At 43.1% G+C, this 23,581-nt stretch overlaps 1 protein-coding gene and 1 long non-coding RNA gene across 2 annotated transcripts in view; both read right to left on the bottom strand.

Annotated features, from left to right (window-relative positions):
* LOC136633508 (uncharacterized) overlaps positions 1–23,581 on the bottom strand; it is a 767,630-nt gene that overhangs the window by 345,413 nt on the left and 398,636 nt on the right. The gene's annotated exons all lie outside the window — the stretch shown is intronic.
* LOC136631964 (uncharacterized) lies at positions 13,464–17,056 on the bottom strand. Its single transcript, XR_010793108.1, has 4 exons — positions 17,000–17,056; positions 16,745–16,808; positions 15,299–15,343; positions 13,464–13,776 (listed from the first exon to the last, which is right to left on the bottom strand). It is a non-coding gene; the product is annotated as an uncharacterized lncRNA (long non-coding RNA).

Genomic DNA, 23,581 nt, shown 5'->3' with positions numbered 1-23,581 from the left:
CTAAATGAAAAAATACAGCATTTGCAAGATCTTTGCTTACTGCCAGTGATGGAGATCTGCCCTGACCCTGACACATGTGCAGTGTTGTTACAATGTATCAGAACTCTCTAGTATGACAAGTGACGGATACAAACTACTGTGCAGTAATCTGTCTGCGTTAGAGGAGCTGTAGGTGAGTAGCAGGTACCTACCTGTGTGATGTACCGGCTGTGGTCTTCTGCCGTTGCAGAGATGTGCGGGGTTATATAGGGCTCTGTGGGTGCGGGCAGCTGAAATATCTTTTTTATCAATTAATATCTCTGGTACAAAATAATTACGGGCTCTGGTTCATAAAGGTAATTGGCTATAATAAACCTGTATTTAGGTCCTGGTTACATCATGTCAGACGCTATTTCTTCCATAAGGTGAAGATAACGCTATTAATAAAAGGAGAAAACTCATTACAGTAATTAATGGTTCCTGATTACTCAGGGCGGAGACGATACAATGTGACACATGGTTTCAAAGTAGATTAAGGCTCCAGGGGTCAATAACACTCTTACATTTACAGACTGTATTATTGGCATCCATGTCACCTCTCCTGGAATATGCTGGACCCTTCCGATATAAAGCAGAGACTTCCTGCACTCCGCGCAGAGTTGGGTTCACGGTGTGTCGTAGCAGCCATCCTCACCAACTAATATGGTAACTGTGCCATATAACTCATATATTGTGCAGTAAATCCACCTGCAGTCTCTATATCTCAGTGACACCGAGGAGTGATACATCTGATGTATCTATAGACTATTAGTTGGCTTAGTCTACACTAACAATTGCACCAAACTTTTGGCACAATTTTTGGCATATACTGTTGCATATTGGCCACGCTGCTTTTCCAAAAACAAATGTCCATGCCCTTTGGTTGTATTTGGCATAAAAAGTATCCAAAAGTATCAAACATACAATAAATGTAGGGGTTGTACTACAGCTGGAGAGGCACAAGGTGGGGGTGCTACTATATGGCCATTACTGATTTGAAGGTCACCTTGGCAGTCTGTATCCCCCTGTGCTGTTACTATAGGGTACTGCTCTCCAGCCTGGAACTCTCCAGTTATTGCAGAACCACAGCCCACAACATTCCTGCTCGGGCTGTCAGGGGGGGTGTCATTATATGCAGATTTCTTTTCATATATTAGGAAGCTTCTCGTTGCTTTCCTATTATATAAGGAGATGATTTCAGGTTTCACAGGTTGGAGGAATTACAAGAAACATAACACAAAATAATCTGAGCCGACATTGTCCGAATGTAAGGGGTAACTCCAAATAGGGCTTATAAACCGTACAATAATCGCCCTGTGCCTTAAATGCAACAACACTGCCACCTTGTCTAACCGCTTAGAGCAGGACCATCTCTATTTTCCTGCGTATTTGTGCACGAAGTGTCCCATAGAAGTCTGTCGGAGGTGCATAGATACGCACTCAATATGCACGCAATTCCGCAGAAAAAAGAACACATCTGGACCTTATTAGTAAGGGGCTTATCACACATGCATTCAACTGGGCCATTAATTAACCCCATTAATGATACAAGTAATATGGTGAAGAGAGTTCAGCTAGCACAATGTTTTCTAGTCCTTAGGGTGCATTCACACGAGCGTAGGCGTATTTACATTCGCACATCCGCAGCGTATAATCGCCGGAAAGAACGTTTTTTGGCAATCATGACCAGAGCTAGGAAGCGTATTATCGTTTGTTCCTACTTTGCAAACTATCTTTTCGGCCATCGAATATGCGCTGGCGCGTATTTAGGTCGCGTATGTTCCGTTTTTTTTTCAGGTTGCTGTTTTTACGTGCCGTAAAATCGCCCGTGCGAACGAATACATTCGAAACCAACTCCTCAGATGGTCACGTATATACAATTGGGCGCAAAAACACGCCGTTTATGCGCTCGTGTGAACGCACCCTGAAGGTCATGTTTTTGGGATATCCTATAGTAGGAACACCTAAGGCACTGATTATAATTACATCACCTGTGCAATACTGAGGAAATCCTGAAAACATGACCTGGTTGGGTACCATGGCTTGGTGCCATGGCTTCTCCAGTGCAGTTTCCAGGAGCACTTACTTACTGGAGCGGAAAGAGAAAACAAAGAGTTAACAGGGGAAAGTTTAGAAGGAACACAGTTCATATATAGAGAGCTCATCGGGGCATATTTACTAAGACCAGCATGTAACACACTGGTCTAAGTAAAGCCTGCGCCCACCTACTGTGATAAATCCAATACACTTGATTCACCTGGCAGCACCTCTGTGCACCACATGAAAACTTCAGCTAGGACCTGGCGTAGGTTTTTGGTATAATATACGCAGGTTCTGGCATATATTATAGTAAAAGAGGCTGGCCAGACAGGGTCATGTCCACTAAAGCCAGGCTCTGCTTGCTTTTTGAAAAAGTCTTTAGGGTCCAGTGTGCAAGCCCTAAACATCAATGGTCCTGCCAAATTTCATGTTTCTATGACACCGGGAAGTGAGAGAATTAGATTACTATGGGGGGGTCTCAACGGAGACCAGTGCGGATGTTGCCTGAGTCCAAATTCAAAGGAAAGTTTATAACGAGTACTCGAGGAGAACCATAAGAATCCACGATACACACAGCATGTGAATCAGAATGAGTTCTGGTTTATTTGGAGAAACACACAGCTTATATAGGCCGTTGCCCGCGCAGGGTGCAACTTTGAAGAATTACTTAATCAGGTGACTGAAACAGAATATTAGCACATTGGGAAACCAACGTATCTTAGAAAGGAAACACATCTGCTGTGGTTCGGGTGCATCCGACCACAAACTGTCAGTAAGCCCGCCACAAACGGTCAGTAGGCCCGCCACAAACTGTCAGTACGGAAACTTATCACTACTTAGTTCGTTATCTGGTGCAAGGTCCGGACTGAAATGAGGAACTTCTCATGTTAGGTTACTCGGAAACAAAATTAACCCCTATCAATCCCCCATTTGGACATCAGAGCCACCATTATCTCCTGGTTCTGTCACCCGTTGGATTCGGCTCCAGCCGGATCCCCAGGTAGGAATGGTGCACTCTATGTCCATCTAGGGTATCAAGACATTTAAATGGATGCAGAAAATCGGCTTTCAGTACATTTAGCTACGCATGAAATTATTACCTTTATTGCAATATATATACATAAGATTATCATTACCACTTGTAATATACTTTGTAGAATTCCCATGAACCAACCTCCTAACCCCGAGAACCAATTGGCAGGGTTAAGAAAGCTAAACCATCCCTGATTTTCATCTTGTTTTATGCTGGCAACTATTTTCAATATACCTTTTTACATATGATTCTATATCCAAGTTCTATTAGCAACTTCCGAATGTTTTCCATATTTTTCATTTCCATAATATATTACATATACAACCAGATAATCTAATGTCACATTTATTACACTGTTCCCTATATTTTCATTTGCTATCAACATAAAACCAACCTTGTCAAATCTGGGCTTGAAAAACAAAAAAAAATTCAAAAGAACCGTTAGATGTTGAATACAAATGTCTCTTCCTGTAAAATTGTTTCGTCTTCTCTTGATCTTCTTTAGATCCAAACCTATAGGATCTCCGATGCAGGGAAGCAGGGGGATTATTATGCCCTCACTGCTTTCCCTGGTTAGCCAAAGAACAGACCCTAAGTAGGAATCTGTCCCCGCCCATTACATTGGTATCAAATAATCTTCTCCATTCTCCATATCCAGAAGTATCCGCAGCTGACTATAGAGCCCCTTTATTCCAATGTTGCAGATGCCCTCTCTACACCACTTTGTTGCATCAGCTGGCGGTCAGCATTCTACAGAACATCTGAGGTTCACTCCGATGACAGTGTAGCAGCAGTCAGGCACACTTGTCAGTTCTTCAGGCTCAGTTGGATAGTCTCAGCGTATGGACAGACGCAGCATGCACTTAGAGAAGATGAAATTTCAAATCACAATTGCAAAAGTCCAAATGTCCTGGTGGAAATGACTCAGTTCATAAATTTTCTCAGTCCCAAATAAACTGGATGCAGAATAAATCAGTCTATGGCAAATCAAACAAAACAAAATCACAATCTGGGGCCTTGTGTGCTTTTCTTCACCCCTTCATAAAAAATAGATAAAATAAAAATCTGTAGGTCAAATTTATCAATAAAACAATCTCTGCCCAGAGTGACCGCAGTACTTTTCTGTTGTAGCAAATGAATATTTCAGATATCCCTAATCATTCTACATTTCAGCACAAATACCTTCTACATACAGTAGACATAAAGCTCAAGAATTTTACTATGTAAACAAACAATATAATATCAAACATTGCAAATCAATCAGGTTTACAATACAATAATCTTAGATTGATCAATATCATCATCAGCACAGTTACTTATTTTTCACATGTTATCAAACAGCGCGAACCAAGTTAAGCAAATTTTATAACACAATATTCCTAGATTTGTCATGATCCTCTTCATTAGTAGTTATGTATTTACCACATCCCATTCCTAGATTTGTAATAACACGTTTCCGTAATTAAGATTGTCATGCAATATACATTCATATAATTTTTCCACAAAACAAAACCCAAATAGATATTCTATTAGTCCAACTCATGTAAATAAATTTGTACATAGTAATGTCCCAGCACACAGTCACAATTATGTGTATCTCACACTCACACTTATTAGGGTCCCAATCAACTCCCGCCTTGGCCACTACTGTATGAACCTTTTTCTTATTTACTCTATCATTTCCCTTGCTCCCCGGTGACTGCCACTGCGTGTGTGCTTTAACCTTTATTATGGCCACCTGTTCTGGCAACATGATGGCCTGCATTAATCTACTTACTGATACACCATTCTTAATGGGCTTGCCTTGTGCCGTGAGAAAGCTCCTGGACCGCCAGATGGGTCCATAATCGTGTGCAGTACCAAAGGCGTACCTGGAATCAGTGTAGATGTTAGCAGTGGTACCTTTGTACAGGCCTCAGTTAGAGCACGGAGCTCAGCCTCCTGCGCTGACATGTATGGCGGCAGTGGTTTTTGTACAAGCATTTCATTCAGTGTGACTACTTCAAAACCTGTTACAAACCTTCCTTCGTCATTCAGGTATCTAGATCCATCCACAAACATTTCAAGGTGGGGGTTTAGGAGGGGTTTGTCAGTGACATGTGCGAACCCAGCTGTCTCCTGCTCCATGAGCGCTGCACAATCATGCTGGTGCTCTGCGCAAAGGCCTCCTCCTCATCATCAGTCAGAGAATTTGCAAAAAGCTGGTCCCCTGACCTTACTCCCCCATTTGAATCAGTGTCACCTAATGGTAATAAGGTGGCCGGATTCAAAGTGGTGCAACGTTGAAATGAGACATTGGATGAAGAGTGTACTGCAAGTTCCATTTTGGTCTGTCTAGCAAGGGGCAGATGTCTACGGCTTACCTGTGTCAGGATACCATGTATGTCATGTGGGGTGTAGATCACCATGGTGTGATCTAAGACAACGTCAGAACTTTTGTCCAGTAGCGCCTGAACTGCTAGAACCGCTCGTACGCATGATGGAGACCCTCTAGCCACCGCGTCAAGATGGGCACTGTAGTATGCTACAGGTCGCTTTTTGTCACCATGCATTTGTGTCAGTACGGCGGTGGCGTGTCCCGCCATCTCACTGACGTACATTTGGAAAGGTTTGTCATAGTCTGGCAGCCCCAGTGCGGGTGCACTGGTTATCTATACTTTCAGCTGATGGAAGGCTGACTCGGCCTGCGGGGTCAGGGCAAAATGGCCGTGAACCCAAACAGTCGTACAGAGGTTGCATGGTCATGGAGGCAGAGCGTATCCATGGCCGACCGTATGAAACCAGTCCCAAAAAGGTACGCAACTGGGCATGGGAGGTGGGAAGTTGCATGTCACTTACCATCTTCGTACGCTCCAGCATCAGGTGTTTAGTTCCTGGACCTAGGCAGTGGCCCAGGAACACTACGTGAGTTTTGCAGAACTGAAGTTTGCCTTTACTGGCTTTGCAGCCATTCTACTCTGATGGAGGAAACACAAAAGGCTTAGTGATGCATTGAGGTAACTATTTGTGTCAGGAGTACATAAAAGTAAATCATCAACATATTACAAGAGGGCGGTGCCCTCGGGAATTGGCCAGGCATTTAATACCAGCTTCATGCATCTGGTGAACTGGTTTTGGGCTATTCTGAGCCCCTTGTGGCAGCACTATCTAACAGTACTGCTTTCCTCTGGAAGTAAATGCAAACAAATACTGACAGTCTGTCGGGGTCCGTCTGACTGGTAGCCCAAAGGTTCGAAGGAACGACACTAAGAGCTTGTTCCTCTGCGTACGTAAGAGTGAAGACAGGGAGAGGTGTCATTAGGTCTGCTGCCATCCGACAGAAGGTCGGGTGACTTTCAGACCCGGGGTGTATACGAGCTTTACCGGACGGGTGAAGTTTGATACATCCCAAGGGTCCCATCACGTCGGTTCCCAATATGCTTTCAGGACTTTCCAGCACAAGGAAGAGCATGAGGCATCGCGACCCTTTAGCGTCTTTTCTTTACTGGAAAAAGAAAGGAGTGTTTGCTGGAGAATGTATCTCACGCAAATCCCCCATTGGAACCAAGTCTCCCACTTGTTCCCCAATCAGCATTTTCCTTGTAGGAAACTAAAGGGATACTGTTTGACCCAGGGGTGCGTATCCTGGCTTCAGATTTACCATCATAGGGGGTATATTCAATTTCCCTATTTCTGTCTTGGAGGTGGCTTACTATTTGTCAGGACCTGCGGAAAGCTGAGTTTCTGCAGTAGCTATCAAGACAAATACATGAGCCGGATCTACCAAGAGAGCAGTTAGTTTACAAACCTCTTCTGAACTGTCACCTGAGGTCTCAACCCGTACCGATCCATCTGGTGAGAATTTGATGGATGCAGATAAGGCTTGTAAGATATCAGTACAAATAACAGTGATATAAATTACAACAAGGCAGAATAATCCACAAACATCTATCCACATTGGAATATGATATTCTTTAAGCAAATTCATTATTAATCTGATCCTGCCTGCAATGTCTCATCAAATTTGAGAAAAGAAAAAAACTTTTCCTAACTGCCCAAGCTTCTCACCCCTTCCCCCTTTCAGAGAAGAGAAGGATGAAACATTACGTACTTTTACATCATCTAGCTCCACTCCTTCGATGCTGGTCATTTGTCTCTCCTACAGAACATTCTCTCAGAGACAGTACAGTACTAACAGCATTTAGCAGTGATACGGACGTCCAACCAATCACAGAACTGACATTTACCCAGAAAGCAAATATATATATATATATATATATATATATATATATATATATATATATATCTTAAAATCCCTATATGTTTTCTATTTTTAAGACCGTATTATTCACGTAATTCATTACAAGTTTCTTATCTCATCAACGTCTGTCTTCCTTTCTATGACACTGAATTTTATCTCTCTATGAAACAGAACAATAACTAAGATATTAATAAGCAGCCAGAATATTCAGACTTTAAACAGCATTAATCATTAGTAATTACAAGAGGTATATTTCTCTAAGGATACGAATAGTTAAACACATAGAAAAGAAAACATGCTAAGCGCTTCTAACAGCGCAACATTTTCCACATTTTTAACCCTTGTATTCTTAAAAGCCCCCATAGATGTGAGTGGGGTATAACTTTCTTACACTTTCTTGTAGAAGACTAAGACGTACAACAAAGATTAGATTACATAACATCAGACATACAAGACAAACAATATTGGTTATTTGTCACATAATTGTCCACAGATTCTGCATGAACTTGCTTTATGTCACAGAGGAACACAAACTATAAAATGATTCCCTTTCTCTGATATCTTTCATGTGTTTTTCTCGTCCCTTTTTAAGTCCTATCTGTCTATATATTTTATACACTTGTCTGCAATCGTCTCGCCCTTCCCTCTCTTTAATTATCTCTATAGGGGTCAGATAAGCTTTAGACTGTTCGGACCCCATTTTGATTTGTCACACAGACCTTATTATTATTATTTTTATTTTATTTTTTTGGTATATTTCTCAACCACGAAGGTAATTTATTTCCCACTATTCATCACTAAGTATACAGGACCTTATTTCACACAGTTACACTAAGGACACTTAGTCCCTGGTCCTGGAATAGTTTTACGGAACCACTACAGCAATCACTTAGACTACTTAGGGATTCAGGGGAGACCAGACCTCTCCTCTAAGGGAACTTCTGGTGATATTATAACAGATTCAGTGAAAGCAAATTATGGCTAAAATGACACAGACTATCAACGTACAGATTTCAACAATTACTACAGGCAACATGGCATGAAAATATCCCAGTAGTGAGTTCTTCCGTCTAGCACGGTTACTAAGAACACCGTAAAATTACAGGCAGAAGCATCCTATATAACATGCAGCGACTCACCTCCTGTCAACACGGGACTGAATGAAGTCAGGGGAGCCCAGAGCTGGAGTGGTACGTCAAGGGCTTACCTTACACCGGTGTTTTGTAGATCTGGGGTCCCGTGGCCTCTGGTCCGGTTGGTCGGCAGGTAGGGTTGTCAGGTATCGGCTGCAGGTAAGGAGTTAGCTTCTGCCCCACATTGGGCAGCCAAGTAAACTGTGGGGGGGGGGGTCTCAACGGAGACCAGTGCGGATGTTGCCTGAGTCCAAATTCAAAGGAAAGTTTATAACGAGTACTCGAGGAGAACCATAAGAATCCACGATACACACAGCATGTGAATCAGAATGAGTTCTGGTTTATTTGGAGAAACACACAGCTTATATAGGCTGTTGCCCGCGCAGGGTGCAACTTTGAAGAATTACTTAATCAGGTGACTGAAACAGAATATTAGCACATTGGGAAACCAACGTATCTTAGAAAGGAAACACATCTGCTGTGGTTCGGGTGCATCCGACCACAAACTGTCAGTAAGCCCGCCACAAACGGTCAGTAGGCCCGCCACAAACTGTCAGTACGGAAACCTATCACTACTTAGCTCGTTATCTGGTGCAAGGTCCGGACTAAAATGAGGAACTTCTCATGTTAGGTTACTCGGAAACAAAATTAACCCCTATCATTACGTATGTAAAATTTGGACGCTAATTCTTTTGCGCATAGAATTGAATAATTGATTTGGGACCCAATTACTTTTCCTATTTTGGAGATAATCTATGCTTCTGCCAAAATCCATGTTTCTACAACATCGAGAAGTTGGAGAACTTTTGGCAAGTCAGTCAGTGAGTCAGTCAGTGAGGGCTTTCGTCTTTTTATATATGTGTATATATATATATTTTTTTTTTATTTTTTTATTTTTTTTCTATATCTTTTATTATATTACAAATGAATTAAGCATGCATATAGTTTTACATTTTTTTCTCATATAACTAATGCACTGATTATATTTTTTCTTTTTAGCCATAGTCCCCATCTCCTTTTGTATATGTAATGCACTTTAAGTAGCAACATACATGCTATATTAGCATATCTAGACAACCTTTCACACATTTCATTAATACTCTAAAATTGTTTGCATGTGTTGCGTTTGAGCATATACACTAAAGGGAGAAATAATAAGAGCTAGAAGAGCATGCTCTGAAACTAAAGATTTTCGGTCTATAACCATAGGGATGTATTGGATACCCGCAGGTAATTAAATACCTGCAGATGTCATTTTTCCCTGATGCGCAGATCACATGTGCGGGAAATCACCCGCAACATGCTCCATTTTTGTGTGGGTCTCCACTGCACAACGCTCTCACGACTTCTATTGAAGCCTATGGGAACCGTCCGGTCCCGCGACACATCCACAGCTGTGTTTCTGTTGTGCCGCGAGACTGCGGGAAAGCAGGCATTCAATAAAACAACAAGGTGTGCATGCTGCATGCGCGCAGCACGCTGTCGTCGTGCCAAGCACATCCGCTGGGCTGAAGAAAGAAGATCTGGCCACAAGGGAGGGGAGATCCACAGCGTCCGGACAGGTGAGTATATCTGATTTTGTGACCCATGTCTGCGGGAAAGGAGGGACCCGCTGCGGGATTCTGCATGGAGAATCCGTGTGGGCCCGAATTTCCCCGTGGACATGAGGCCTAAAAGGGGCAGATCGAACAGGGAGGAATTTGCGAGAGGTGGGAGTCTGTTTCTGCACTGCACCTAGTGGGGCCGGTGGAGCAGCAGCTGGGGCCCAGATGAGGACCCAACTCAACATTTAATTGAGCTAGGGAGAAGGAAAAGGATCTTTGCCTGCATATGAAATGGGTATTCCTTCTCTTGAAATTTCTTCTTGGTTACCAGCCCAAACCCAACACAAGATACCTAAACTTACAGGGGCAGAGGGATAGAGTCTCAAATCAAAGACCAAGCCATCGAAAAATACTTAGACTCTTTGCCATCATTTTTTGATTTTAGTTCCCCTTGTTCTCTCATGCTGGCTATTGTAGCTGCAGGTTTTTTACACATGTGATTTTTGTGCACGTAGGTCCCAAAGTGAATGAGTCTTAAAACGGAGAACAGATTGATATTGTCAACAGCTTATAACAGGAATTTTCAAACTATGAAACAGTTCTTTTTCTCGTATCTAGCCATCCTAAAAAAGGACAAGATTTTAAAACAAATATTAGAAAAGGACATACAATGTATTCCAAAAAGGAAATAGAAACTTAGCAAACAAGTCGTCTCCGAGTCATTTCACATCAGTTAATAATTCTCACATTTTCATTCAAGAACCATTTACTAGCGCATTTCTACTTTAAGAGTGATTATCACTTGGATTCCTCCACACTTTTAGCTATTACAAACATTTGGAACATGTTAACCAGAGATGAGCGAACGCGCTCATTTAGGACAATTACTCGATCGAGCATCGCTTTTTTTGAGTAACTGCCTAATCGGGTGAAATGATTCAGAGGGTACCCGGGGGGCAGGGAGTAGCAATGGGGAACAGGGGGGAGCTCTCTCTCTCTCTTCCCCCCTCCCACTCCTCCCCGCAGCCCCCCGCTCACCCCCGGCGCCCCCCGAATCTTTTCACCCGATTAGGCAGTTACTCGAAAAAAGCGATGCTCGATCGAGTAATTGTCCTAAACGAGCATGTTTGCTCATCTCTAATGTTAACTGTCAAAAACAGACTAATTGCTTTCCCCATGCATAATTCAAGTATTGATGTTTTATCTATTGCAATTGAAGACCTTGATCTCTCCAACTGGACTGGAAAGAATAGGGAATCTCTCAGGTCCATTAGCTTTGGACAGAACAGGGATTCATTACATTTCCAGATCTTGTATCCATTTTTAAAATTCCTAGACCGGATTAATTTAAGTACTTTCAAATCTGTCACTTGTTACAAAATCCCCCCCCCCCCCCCCCCACCACCACCACTACATTCAATGTCCCCTCAAAATTAGAGGCCTGGTTGAATTCCGCTCAAGAATCCAAGAAGGGAATTTCAGTGTGTTACCAAATCTTAATATCCTACACACAGGATCGGTTAGCCCCTAGAACAAGAAATGGGAAATAGATTTACAAACCCCAATAACAGATGAACAATGGTTAAATAGTTTTTCCTCCGTTTCATCAATATCCAGATGTGCAAAGAAGTCACGGGGCGGAGGAAGTCCCAATGGGTTGTGTACAGTGTCACGGGAGAGGGCCCCTTTAAAATCTATCCTTTATTAGATACAATTTAAAAACTTTAAATATGTTTTTTTTAGGACCAGAAGAAAAAGACAAACAGACATGTACCAAGTGAGGCTGATGCAAGAAAACTGCATCACCCACGTGCATATACACTAGCGGTAGGCTATGTACTATCCTGAACACCTACAATAATGGTGCTGACAATAGCCTACAGAACTCTCCCCTTCACCTATGTAATAATGACTACGGTGCCAGTGTGAACTTGTTTCTGGTAGCGTAAAAGAGGTGATCAATATATATGTCTCCAACCTCTCTAAAAGTGCAAAATTGCGAGTAACCACCCTGACGGGTAAAAAACGGCAATGTGGGAGGATATTACTCAGCAATGGTATATAGAGACTGTATGACTCATTATAGGTGTGAGGTGTTGCAATGCTTAAATAAGCGCATTGGGGGTCTGGTAGATAACCCCCTTTGTTTAGGAATATTCAGGACTGGGTATACCAACAAAAGTGGGGGGTCAGCATATAACACGACCTAAAGCGGTTTAACCCCTAGTCTGAGAAGCCAACTCTAAATGGAGATAAGGAAAAGGTTTGAGTAGCGAGTCGAGAATGCCTGCTCAGCACTAGGGATGGCCTTAAATACCTCCCCTTCCTTCCTCCACCCATTACCCCACCTACTCTCCTCCCCTCCCTGCATGCCCATATTCTCTAATAACTGGCTACACTAAGCATGATTACGGGCTTCTGGCTCCTTACCCCTTAGGGCTCCCACCCACTGGCGATTTTTTTTCCTTTGCGTTTTGCGTTTTTTCTCAAGAGCAATTAGAATTGCCTGTGTTCCTGTCCACTTGCGTTTTTTTTTTTCAGTCCGTTGCAATTTTTAACATAGCAACTGTCAGTTGCATATGTGTCCTTATTTTTCTCTTAATGCACCCATGAATGTCAATGGAAATTAACGGAAAAGGCGCGAAAAAGCCGTGAAAAACGAGCAGAAAAAACGCCAAAAACGCGCGAAAATCGCAAACGCCAGTGGGTGGGCGCCCTTATTCTGATAGAGAGCAGTCCAGTATGCTCACGATTTCTTCCTTCTACGCAATATATCTGCTGTCCCGTCTCCTCATGCATTCTGTAGCTTAGATTGAGATACTCCTCTATGCGTTCCACAATAGAGTGACTGGAGTACAACCTCCCCCACCCCATGACCAGACCATGTTGGTTTCCCGCAAGCTTCTTGGCTTAGAATGATAGAGTTGGAAGTGCCATCTGTTTAAGCTTGTCCGGATCTTTCAGAACCCTCTCTTCCCTAGAGTTAGCCATCCCTCCTAGCTTTGTGTCATCGGCAAACATGACCAGTCTTTCCTCAATTCCTTCCTCCAGATCATTTATAAAAATGTTGACCAACACTGGGCCAGGACAGAGCCTTGTGGTACCCCACTTTCTTCCACTTGGATGTGCAGCCATTTATGACCACTCTCAGTATGATCACTCAGCCAGTTGTGAATCCACCTAGGGCCGATTCACACAAGCGTGTGATAAAAGACTGTGTTTATAATGCAGTGTTTTACCGCCCTGTGAGCTGGCCTATCCCTACAATTTTTTAAATTTCCTATTTGGTCATTTTTCCAATAAGTATGGTATGAGATACTTTGTCAAATGTTTTACTAAAGTCAAGATTTACTATCTCCACCGCATTTCTCTGATCAACCCAGCCGATTTGTGGAGTCACATCTGTAGATCTCTATCATATATATTTCTCTGATGATACACAAGAAAGCAGAAGATGGTTGTGAATCTTTTATTATCGTTTGAAAGAAACAGACTCCACCCACAGATAGTGACGAGAGAGGAGGGAGAGTACAAATATGGCCGCCTCGCTGAGCTGCAGGGTCCTGGACTTCTATTGTTTGGGACAATCCTTGGGAAGAATGCATTTTTTCTCCTCCTCATCCTCATACACATAGCCGTCCGTACAGAAGCATCCCTCTTCTACCAGTTCACACGATAAGATACATGCCTTTTCTTCTTTGTCGTTGCAGTTTTTGGAACACGGTTTGCAGATGTCAAATTTCCTTGTCATGTTCGTGGGGCACGGTGCTATAACATGATAATACTGTTAGTGTTGGAGGGGCTGAATAAGTAAACTAATAGAAATATATACAGCAATCAGGATGTGAGAGCCGACAGAGGGCTGAACATTCTAGGAACCATTGGGGTGACATAGTGGCTCAGTGAGTAAGACAGTGACTCATTTTTTAGATAATGGCTCAATAAGTAAGAAATAGTGTCTGGTTATAGAGAGGCTTGCTGGTTATATACCAGTACTGCAGTGAATCAAATACAATGACTCATGTAGTTATGTAGTGACTCAGTGAGTAAGGGCTCATTCACACAGGCATATGCATATTTCGGTTTGTGATCACGCATGGGCCAAAATACACTGAAGTGCTACATTTTCCTGCCCCTCGGCAGTCTTTTTACTTAAGATCCTATTGATTTTATGCATTGCTACACAGCATATATGCAGATTTACATACACACGTTGATTTCGATGGGCTCTTAGGGCGGCTTTACACGGGCATATATGTGTACACAATACGCAGAGAATAGAATATAATAATTTTAGGAAGTTCATTCACATTTCTGTATCTTGCATTGCAGTCATGCGAAAAAAAGAGGAGCTACTATTTTTCTGCGTATTTGTGTACAAAAGGTCCCCAAAGAAGTTAATGGAGGGTGAAACACTTTGTAATTGCGCAGGAGAAAGAACACAACTGAAACTCATTAGACTAATTGGCCGTTTCAATCAGTGCACCTTTGTTTGCTGAATGAACATGCCTTCCGGTTTGATAAAATACGCCGATGCAGGCGCAAACAAAGCATTGTCTATTCCGTAAATACGCAGAGGCTTGGATGTATGTAAGCAGAGTCTAGGGGCCCGTGCACACAGCGCATTTTTTGACCATACTTTTTACAGACCGCAGCACTCTTCTGGTCTATTGTCTCAGATGATTGATCCTGCAGATCCTTGATGCCCGTCACTTTAAGAGTCTTGAGCCCAAAGACTTATGTATAGAGATGAGCGAGCGTACTCGGAAAAGCACTACTCGCTCGAGTAATGTGCTTTATCCGAGTATCGCTGTGCTCGTCCCTGAAGATTCGGGTGCCGCTGCGGCTGACAGGTGAGTCGCAGCGGGGAGCAGGGGAGAGCGGGCGGGAGAGAGGGAGAGAAAGATCTTACCTCCGTTCCTCCCCGCTCTCCCCTGCAGCTCCCCGCTCCGTGTCGGCACCCGAATCTTCAGACCCGAGCACAGCGATACTCGGATAAAGCAAATTACTTGAGCGAGTAGTGCTTTTCCGAGTACGCTCGCTCATCTCTACTCATGTACATAGTCCGAAATCAATCAGGTGAGTGACAGCAAGCCAAAAATGACTTATCTGAATGAATACATTTGAATCCATTGTTGCCCGGTCACAATTTTTTGGCAATTATTCTATGCAGTTAAAAACCTGCATAAAGATGGTTGTGTGAATAAGGCCTAATAGCTATCATAGAATATACAGCATATAAGAAAGTGTAGCGAGGGGACAGGCGGAGTGTATTCTGTATTGTACTCACCAGGTTTTGGCTCTGAGCGTGCGCTGATCAGTACGACGGCCGCACCTGCAAAGCACAAATCACAGGAATCAGAGGCCCGGATCCTCCGTGGACACGTGATAAATGTCGTCTTGTTCTGTACAGATAAGTACTTAGAGCTGCACAGACACTGGTAACATGTTATGGTATAGTTTCACCTTGGGCAGTCTCTTCTGTTGGCGACCTCCACCATGTGGTGTACAATCATAGCAATCAGGGTCTGACTATGCCGTACATTGGGCAAATAATGGCAAAAGGTTTTCTAAATAACAATCTTGTGCTGCCACCACCGTACACCGCTAGATAATATACTGTAAGCGCCAAAGTAGCAGTGCCATACCATACCGAAATATTGTGCTCAAATAATCCCACAATATGGTGACCAAACAGCTACATTCATACAATCACCTGATAGGGTTCTATTCACATCTGTATCGAAGTCCCTATTCTGAGCCTCCAGCGCAGATTCAGCATGAGATGCCGGACATAAAAGTTGTGGACGTAGAACCGGTAAAAATGCCGGATGGCTACAGGAACCGAATGGACCCCATTATAGTCAATGGGATCTGTTCGGTACAGTTTGGTTCTGTTATGAGATGGATCCGTTCATCCAGGGGATTCCGTTTTCCTGATCCTATTACAGAATCCCCAGCACTGATGTGAATTCAGCCTATCAGCTCCATGCGTGCCATAACTAATGACAGTGATGTACAATTAAAGGGGTTCTATCATTACTACAGAAAGATTTCCAGACAAGGTTGAAAAGGGCAAACTATGTAATTTGCCGAAACGCGTTGCATATTTGAATAAAGTAGAACTGTATGGACCGCAGAGTCTATTACTAATCCTTGGGATCCAGGACTGCGGGGACTTTTTCAACTTTTTGTCTGCTACTTTGTATAACAGCCCGAGGGAGGGCTGCATCCCAGAGACGACTCTCCGGTTATCCGGATCAGTGGGTTCTCAGGTTTGAGAGTCCAACTGAGCACCAGGTGAGTTAGTTTTAATATTCACCTATATTTAAATCCTTGAGAAAGAATGAGGCGCTGATACCAAGCTTTATCTGAAGCTCTCCATGGGTGATACAGTCATTCATGAAGATAATATATTTTCATACTCACCCCTCCGCTCCCCCGAATTGTGGTGTTTTTCTTTAGCAAAACTATAGGGCTTTTTTTTTTTTTTTAACAGCAGTGCAGTGTGTAGGACAGGATCCATCAGCCTCAGTGAAGGGACCCAGGGGAGCCTAATCACAACCGCTGCAGCCCTGATATCACCCCGCCAGAATAAACCCACTTGGTATATATTATATTGATGACACAGAGAGAAAACAGCTCAGAGGTCACATGACATCCAGAAATGTCACATAGAATATCCAGAAATGTTCTGAAAAGTTGGAATTTGCTCTAAACACGAAGAAATACTCACTCAGCGACAGCAGCAGCAGCACAGAGACCGGTCTCATGGTCAGTTCGGGGGTTTCACCTTCGTCCTAAAAGAAAAATTACAGCATTTGCAAGATCTTTGCTTACTGCCAGTGATGGAGATCTGCCCTGACCCTGACACATGTGCAGTGTTGTTACAATGTATCAGAATTGTCTAGTATGACAAGTAACGGATACAAACTACTGTGCAGCAATCTGTCTGCGTTAGAGGAGCTGTAGGTGAGTAGCAGGTACCTACCTGTGTGATGTACCGGCTGTGGTCTTCTGCTGGTGCAGGGATGTGCCGGATTATATAGGGCTCTGTGGGTGCGGGCAGCTGAAATATCTTTTTTATCAATTAATATCTCTGGTACAAAATAATTACGGGCTCTGGTTCATAAAGGTAATTGGCTATAATAAAGCTCTATTTAGGTCCTGGTTACATCATGTCAGACGCTATTTCTTCCATAAGGTGAAGATAACGCTATTAATAAAAGGAGAAAACTCATTACAGTAATTAATGGTTCCTGATTACCCTCAGGGTGGAGACGATACAATGTGACACATGGTTTCAAAGTAGATTAAGGCTCCAGGGGTCAATAACACTCTTACATTTACAGACTGTATTATTGGCATCCATGTCACCTCTCCTGGAATATCCTGGACCCTCCCGATATAAAGCAGAGACCTCCTGCACTCCGCGCAGAGTTGGGTTCACGGTGTGTCGTAGCAGCCATCCTCACCAACTAATATGGTAACTGTGCCATATAACTCATATATTGTGGAGTAAATCCACCTGCAGTCTCTATATCACAGTGACACCGAGGAGTGATACATCTGATGTATCTATAGACTATCAGTTGGCTTAGTCTACACTAACAATTGCACCAAACTTTTGGCACAATTTTTGGCATATACTGTTGCATATTGGCCACGCTGCTTTTCCAAAAACAAATGTCCATGCCCTTTGGTTGTATTTGGCATAAAAAGTATCCAAAAGTATCAAACATACAATAAATGTAGGGGTTGTACTACAGCTGGAGAGGCACAAGGTGGGGGTGCTACTATATGGCCATTACTGATTTGAAGGTCACCTTGGCAGTCTGTATCCCCCTGTGCTGTTACTATAGGGTACTGCTCTCCAGCCTGGAACTCTCCAGTTATTGCAGAACCACAGCCCATAACATTCCTGCGCCGGGCTGTCAGGGCGGGTGTCATTATATGCAGATTTATTTTCATATTTTAGGAAGCTTCTCGTTGCTTTCCTATTATATAAGGAGATGATTTCAGGTTTCACAGGTTGGAGGAATTACAAGAAACCTAACACAAACTAATACTCTGAGCCGACATTGTCCGAATGTAAGAGGTAACTCCAAATAGGGCTTATAAACCGTACAATAATCGTCCTGTGCCTTACATGCAACAACACTGCCACCTTGTCTAACCGCTTAGAGCAGGACCATCTCTATTTTCCTGCGTATTTGTGCACGAAGTGTCCCATAGAAGTCTGTCGGAGGTGCATAGATACGCACTCAATATGCACGCAATTCCGCAGAAAAAAGAACACATCTGGACCTTATTAGTAAGGGGCTTATCACACATGCATTCAACTGGGCCATTAATTAACCCCATTAATGATACAAGTAATATGGTGAAGAGAGTTCAGCTAGCACAATGTTTTCTAGTCCTTAGGGTGCATTCACACGAGCGTAGGCGTATTTACATTCGCACGTCCGCAGCGTATAATCGCCGGAAAGAACGTTTTTCGGCGATCATGACCAGAGCTAGAAAGCGTATTATCGTTTGTTCCTGCTTTGCAAACTATCTTTTCGGCCATCGAATATGCGTTGGCGCGTATTTCGGTCGCGTATGTTCCGTTTTTTTTTTCGGGTTGCTGTTTTTACGTGCCGTAAAATCGCCCGTGCGAACGAATACATTCGAAACCAACTCCTCAGATGGCCACGTATATACGATTGGGCGCAAAAACACGCCGTTTATGCGCTCGTGTGAACGCACCCTGAAGGTCATGTTTTCGGGATATCCTATAGTAGGAACACCTAAGGCACTGATTATAATTACATCACCTGTGCAATACTGAGGAAATCCTGAAAACATGACCTGGTTGGGTGCCATGGCTTGGTGCCATGGCTTCTCCAGTGCAGTTTCCAGGAGCACTTACTTACTGGAGCGGAAAGAGAAAACAAAGAGTTAACAGGGGAAAGTTTAGAAGGAACACAGTTCATATATAGAGAGCTCATCGGGGCATATTTACTAAAACCAGCATGTAACACACTGGTCTAAGTAAAGCCTGCGCCCACCTACTGTGATAAATCCAATACATTTGATTCACCTGGCAGCACCTCTGTGCACCACATGAAAAACTTCAGCTAGGACCTGGCGTAGGTTTTTGGTATAATATACACAGGTTTTGGCATAGATTATAGTAAAAGAGGCTGGCCAGACAGGGTCATGTCCACTAAAGCCAGGCTCTGCTTGCTTTTTGAAAAAGTGTTTAGGGTCCAGTGTGCAAGCCCTAAACATCAATGGTCCTGCCAAATTTCATGTTTCTATGACACCGGGAAGTGAGAGAATTAGATTACTGTGGGGGGGGGGGGGGTCTCAACGGAGACCAGTGCGGATGTTGCCTGAGTCCAAATTCAAAGGAAAGTTTATAACGAGTACTCGAGGAGAACCATAAGAATCCACGATACACACAGCATGTGAATCAGAATGAGTTCTGGTTTATTTGGAGAAACACACAGCTTATATAGGCCGTTGCCCGCGCAGGGTGCAACTTTGAAGAATTACTTAATCAGGTGACTGAAACAGAATATTAGCACGTTGGGAAACCAATGTATCTTAGAAAGGAAACACATCTGCTGTGGTTCGGGTACATCCGACCGCAAACTGTCAGTAAGCCCGCCACAAACGGTCAGTAGGCCCGCCACAAACTGTCAGTACGGAAACTTATCACTACTTAGTTCGTTATCTGGTGCAAGGTCCGGACTAAAATGAGGAACTTCTCATGTTAGGTTACTCGGAAACAAAATTAACCCCTATCAATCCCCCATTTGGACATCAGAGCCACCATTATCTCCTGGTTCTGTCACCCGTTGGATTCGGCTCCAGCCGGATCCCCAGGTAGGAATGGTGCACTCTATGTCCATCTAGGGTATCAAGACATTTAAATGGATGCAGAAAATCAGCTTTCAGTACATTTAGCTACGCATGAAATTATTACCTTTATTGCAATATATATATACATAAGATTATCATTACCACTTGTAATATACTTTGTAGGATTCCCATGAACCAACCTCCTAACCCCGAGAACCAATTGGCAGGGTTAAGAAAGCTAAACCATCCCTGATTTTCATCTTGTTTTATGCTGGCTACTATTTTCAATATACCTTTTTACATATGATTCTATATCCAAGTTCTATTAGCAACTTCCGAATGTTTTCCATATTTTTCATTTCCATAATATATTACATATACAACCAGATAATCTAATGTCACATTTATTACACTGTTCCCTATATTTTCATTTGCTATCAACATAAAACCAACCTTGTCAAATCTGGGCTTGAAAAACAAAAAAAAATTCAAAAGAACCGTTAGATGTTGAATACAAATGTCTCTTCCTGTAAAATTGTTTCGTCTTCTCTTGATCTTCTTTAGATCCAAACCTATAGGATCTCCGATGCAGGGAAGCAGGGGGATTATTATGCCCTCACTGCTTTCCCTGGTTAGCCAAAGAACAGACCCTAAGTAGGAATCTGTCCCCGCCCATTACATTGGTATCAAATAATCTTCTCCATTCTCCATATCCAGAAGTATCCGCAGCTGACTATAGAGCCCCTTTATTCCAATGTTGCAGATGCCCTCTCTACACCACTTTGTTGCATCAGCTGGCGGTCAGCATTCTACAGAACATCTGAGGTTCACTCCGATGACAGTGTAGCAGCAGTCAGGCACACTTGTCAGTTCTTCAGGCTCAGTTGGATAGTCTCAGCGTATGGACAGATGCAGCATGCACTTAGAGAAGATGAAATTTCAAATCACAATTGCAAAAGTCCAAATGTCCTGGTGGAAATGACTCATAAATTTTCTCAGTCCCAAATAAACTTGATGCAGAATAAATCAGTCTATGGCAAATCAAACAAAACAAAATCACAATCTGGGGCCTTGTGTGCTTTTCTTCACCCCTTCATAAAAATAGATGAAACAAAAATCTGTAGGTCAAATTTATCAATAAAACAATCTCTGCCCAGAGTGACCGGAGTAATGTTCTGCTGTAGCAAATGAATATTTCAGATATCCCTAATCTTTCTACATTTGCAGCACAAATACCTTCTACATACAGTAGACATAAAACTCAAGAATTTTACTATGTAAACAAACAATATAATATCAAACATTGCAAATCAATCAGGTTTACAATACAATAATCTTAGATTGATCAATATCATCATCAGTACAGTTACTTATTTTTCACATGTTATCAAACACCGCGAACCAAGTTAAGCAAATTTTATAACACAATATTCCTAGATTTGTCATGATCCTCTTCATCAGTAGTTATGTATTTACCATATCCCATTCCTAGATTTGTAATAACACGTTTCCGTAATTAAGATTGTCATGCAATATACATTCATATAATTTTTCCACAAAACAGAACCCAAATAGATATTCTATTAGTCCAACTCATGTAAATAAATTTGTACATAGTAATGTCCCAGCACACAGTCACAATTATGTGTATCTCACACTCACACTTATTAGGGTCCCAATCAACTCCCGCCTTGGCCACCACAGTATGAACCTTTTTCTTATTTACTCTATCATTTCCCTTGCTCCCCGGTGACTGCCACTGCGTGTGTGCTTTAACCTTTATTATGGCCACCTGTTCTGGCAACATGATGGCCTGCATTAATCTACTTACTGATATACCATTCTTAATGGGCTTGCCTTGTGCCGTGAGAAAGCTCCTGGACCGCCAGATGGGTCCATAATCGTGTGCAGTACCAAAGGCGTACCTGGAATCAGTGTAGATGTTAGCAGTGGTACCTTTGTACAGGCCTCAGTTAGAGCACGGAGCTCAGCCTCCTGCGCTGACATGTATGGCGGCAGTGGTTTTTGTACAAGCATTTCATTCAGTGTGACTACTTCAAAACCTGTTACAAACCTTCCTTCGTCATTCAGGTATCTAGATCCATCCACAAACATTTCAAGGTGGGGGTTTAGGAGGGGTTTGTCAGTGACATGTGCGAACCCAGCTGTCTCCTGCTCCATGAGCGCTGCACAATCATGCTGGTGTTCTGCGCAAAGGCCTCCTCCTCATCATCAGTCAGAGAATTTGCAAAAAGCTGGTCCTCTGTACTTACTCCCCCATTTGAATCAGTGTCACCTAATGGTAATAAGGTGGCCGGATTCAAAGTGGTGCAACGTTGAAATGAGACATTGGATGAAGAGTGTACTGCAAGTTCCATTTTGGTCTGTCTAGCAAGGGGCAGATATCTACGGCTTACCTGTGTCAGGATACCATGTATGTCATGTGGGGTGTAGATCACCATGGTGTGATCTAAGACAACGTCAGAACTTTTGTCCAGTAGCGCCTGAACTGCTAGAACCGCTCGTACGCATGATGGAGACCCTCTAGCCACCGCGTCAAGATGGGCACTGTAGTATGCTACAGGTCGCTTTTTGTCACCATGCATTTGTGTCAGTACGGCGGTGGCGTGTCCCGCCATCTCACTGACGTACATTTGGAAAGGTTTGTCATAGTCTGGCAGCCCCAGTGCGGGTGCACTGGTTATCTATACTTTCAGCTGATGGAAGGCTGACTCGGCCTGCGGGGTCAGGGCAAAATGGCCGTGAACCCAAACAGTTGTACAGAGGCTGCATGGTCATGGAGGCAGAGCGTATCCATGGCCGACCGTATGAAACCAGTCCCAAAAAGGTACGCAACTGGGCATGGGAGGTGGGAAGTTGCATGTCACTTACCATCTTCGTGCGCTCCGGCATCAGGTGTTTAGTTCCTGGACCTAGGCAGTGGCCCAGGAACACTATGTGAGTTTTGCAGAACTGAAGTTTGTCTTTACTGGCTTTGCAGCCATTCTACTCTGATGGAGGAAACACAAAAGGCTTAGTGATGCATTGAGGTAACTATTTGTGTCAGGAGTACATAAAAGTAAATCATCAACATATTACAAGAGGGCGGTGCCCTCGGGAATTGGCCAGGCATTTAATACCAGCTTCATGCATCTGGTGAACTGGTTTTGGGCTATTCTGAGCCCCTTGTGGCAGCACTATCTAACAGTACTGCTTTCCTCTGGAAGTAAATGCAAACAAATACTGACAGTCTGTCGGGGTCCGTCTGACTGGTAGCCCAAAGGTTCGAAGGAACGACACTAAGAGCTTGTTCCTCTGCGTACGTAAGAGTGAAGACAGGGAGAGGTGTCATTAGGTCTGCTGCCATCCGACAGAAGGTCGGGTGACTTTCAGACCCGGGGTGTATACGAGCTTTACCGGACGGGTGAAGTTTGATACATCCCAAGGGTCCCATCACGTCGGTTCCCAATATGCTTTCAGGACTTTCCAGCACAAGGAAGAGCATGAGGCATCGCGACCCTTTAGCGTCTTTTCTTTACTGGAAAAAGAAAGGAGTGTTTGCTGGAGAATGTATCTCACGCAAATCCCCCATTGGAACCAAGTCTCCCACTTGTTCCCCAATCAGCATTTTCCTTGTAGGAAACTAAAGGGATACTGTTTGACCCAGGGGTGCGTATCCTGGCTTCAGATTTACCATCATAGGGGGTATATTCAATTTCCCTAT

The sequence above is a fragment of the Eleutherodactylus coqui genome, chromosome 6 (genome assembly GCF_035609145.1).
Source record: "Eleutherodactylus coqui strain aEleCoq1 chromosome 6, aEleCoq1.hap1, whole genome shotgun sequence".
Taxonomy (NCBI): Eukaryota; Metazoa; Chordata; class Amphibia; order Anura; family Eleutherodactylidae; genus Eleutherodactylus; species Eleutherodactylus coqui.
This window is presented reverse-complemented; position numbering and strand designations above follow the sequence as displayed.